General features: G+C 37.3%; 1 long non-coding RNA gene across 1 annotated transcript; it reads right to left on the reverse strand.

Moving 5' to 3' along the window:
* Positions 1-219: 219 nt before the first annotated feature.
* Positions 220-1826, reverse strand: LOC139127973 (uncharacterized). Its single transcript, XR_011551165.1, has 2 exons — positions 1587-1826; positions 220-442 (listed from the first exon to the last, which is right to left on the reverse strand). It is a non-coding gene; the product is annotated as an uncharacterized lncRNA (long non-coding RNA).
* Between the last annotated feature and the right edge of the window lie 979 nt (positions 1827-2805).

Here is a 2805-nt window from a genome sequence, read left to right on the forward strand (position 1 = left end):
AAGTGAAATCAAATTCCAGTAAAATCAAGTACTTTTTAACACAGCCTCTTTCGGTGAATTATATGATACAATTGGTTGGAGATGTAATTTAACCATATTTGGCCTAAAACTAAGACAGGCCAAACAGAGTTAAAAGCAACTCTGACTCACCTGAACACAGCAAACACAAGCAGACTCACCTTTCCAAACGTTCAAAATAAAAAGCACAAAACATATCTGTAAGTCTGATGACCAATTTAATAAATTTTTGGCTTCAACAAATTTCATAGACACAGTGAAAAGTGATTTAGTCAAAGATTAGTTTTTAAAAGAGTTCATTTAACTCTGGCCAAGTCTTGTCTTTCATGTCCTATTTTGTTTTGAAATTTGACATTGAAAACTTCTTTACGTAAGTCATGATTATTCTTGCCAAATTTCTCTTGGGCCTTGGCTGACATGCACACTGAAATGAAACAGAAAGACGAGAATGAACTTAGCAACATTTATTAAGACAACAACTTTACAATAAAGTTTCAGAACATGTGTGTGATTTGTTACATACAAATACATGTAGAGGAATTTTTTACATACATCTTTGCGAGTGCAAAATTAATACATTGAAAGTGTAACATATATGTCTAGAAATGTATTGGGTTTGTGTATGTTGTATTGACTTGACTATTTGCCACAGCCACTATACCGATTAATTTATGTACATCTTTACAAAGTGAGGGCATCACAATTCATAATTTGAATCAATACAAGAAAGTATGTTTATACATGAGGCAAACAAATTATTGAACTCATTAAAAATTACAGCTGCTGTCCCTTGAAAATTAAGACGTTTCACATTTCTAAATATTTTTTCTGTCTTTCAATACAAGGCTTCTTACCTGGCAATATCATATTAACAATGGATTTTAAAACTAACCATGTATAAAAGAAGTAAAAAATACAAGTAAGACCGGGTGGTACAAACAATCATAAGTTTACATAGCCATGTTCATATCCTACGATCTACCGGTAGTTTTGTTTTTTTTAAATATTTTCATTTCGCCTATTTTTTTTATAGCAGTGTTTTTGCACTGAGTGATCATGGACGCAAACTAAGCTTAGGCGTTGTTCAAGCCCAGCTTTGTTTTGCGCTAATGGCCACACTGTACACCTCCCTCCGCCCTGTCCAGGTATTCTCGACCGCGGGTCATCCGGGTACTTGCGTTTTTTTACGTCATTTTTGCGTCACAGCGCCGTGAAGGGGTTCGGATTTTTCAACCACCAAAACAATATTCAAAGTTTCAATATACATTAGTGACATAACTTTTAGTTCTGATTTCCTCCACACAATTTCTGTATCATTTGCTCTTCTGTATCGTCTGATCTCTCATTCACCGCGCTCGTATGTGTTTCACCTACTGACGTCACTCCGCGGTCGAGAATACAGATACGTACTTTCTTTTCACCCCTAAGGCTAAAGTTCAGGTTAAAAATGTCGGGCCATATACAAAACCAAGCTTCCCAGGAAAACATCAATGTGCAGAGAAAAGCCTCTCTATAAGGCATACTAATTTCGTAATTGCCCTTTATAAATATGCATTTCAAATACTTACCGGATGAATGGAAAATTATCGTCCACGACGACTTGCTATCTCGGTCACTGCATCCAACACTGTCGCGGGGAAATACACTTCACCTTCATGCCAACTGAAACATTACCACTTAGACCTAACTCACTTGCTGTTTTGACTAAAAATGTGTCGTCACTGGGGGAAGAAATGACCGAGAAATCATAATTCGTAAGATTCAGCTGGTCTGAACAGCCATTACTTCAAAAAAATCTACGCAATCTCATTTGAGAGATGCGATAACGATCGTGTGGGAACACAAAGCATTGGTCAAATTCGAAAGGTCAAGGGTCGTGATCGTCGCAAAATTTTGACATTTCAAGTACGCGTAAACTGTTCTTTTAGATTTTTCTAATAAGCAAAAATTGACTTTATATGAAGAGATCAGTTAAAATACGGACGTCCAACACACTAAGTGAACCCTGTTGCAATTCTGATCAGCCTCGTTAAATCCCAGCGTACTCATTTACGGGACCCTTACGTTCATACCCTGTTGCGTCCCGTCCACTCTTCCAACACAACTCTTTCCAAAGTCACGACATCATACATCGTCAGAACCGTTAGTCCATCCGGCTCGACTTTTGAACGGTTTGGGGATGAACAGTACCTGTACTGCGGTTTCCATTAAGTTTTATGTAAGTTGTAATCGCGAAAGTTTTACAATGGCAGATGCAGAACCGTTGCAAGTGTGTTCGTCGTTGTGTGATGATCTGACCATGGATCTGACGTACATGTACATGACTGCATAGCCAGTTGCTGACGGACGTACGCGAAAACGTGGACCGTATGAGAAAAATTAAATGACAGATCCAACCATATTACGTCTGGAAATGTGAGTACCTTTCAATAGAATGCAGGTTCCGATCATATGGAATATTTAGCGGTGAACATGTTTATTATTGCACATTTTGAAAATAAAAATAAACGATGTTTAAAATTTGATCTGTGCTGATTTAATTTAGAGGCTGCTCACAGACGTTTGCAGCCATCTGCATGACTTCCCTCTTGTCATATTCATTGGTTCATACTGAAAATCCCTGGTCTCGTTTTTTTGAATGGAAATGAATGAAACCAATGCTAATTATATTTAAGGGATAGGCTGTAACGTCATAATTTTGGCAGAAATTGTGTTCTTCGTACATCGACTACAGGTATTTCTCTCTTTTCAAAATCATGTTAGCCAGTATTGCTAATGTTATTCTAT

The sequence above is a fragment of the Ptychodera flava genome, unplaced genomic scaffold, assembly GCF_041260155.1.
Source record: "Ptychodera flava strain L36383 unplaced genomic scaffold, AS_Pfla_20210202 Scaffold_40__1_contigs__length_1388640_pilon, whole genome shotgun sequence".
In the NCBI taxonomy this organism is placed as follows: Eukaryota; Metazoa; Hemichordata; class Enteropneusta; family Ptychoderidae; genus Ptychodera; species Ptychodera flava.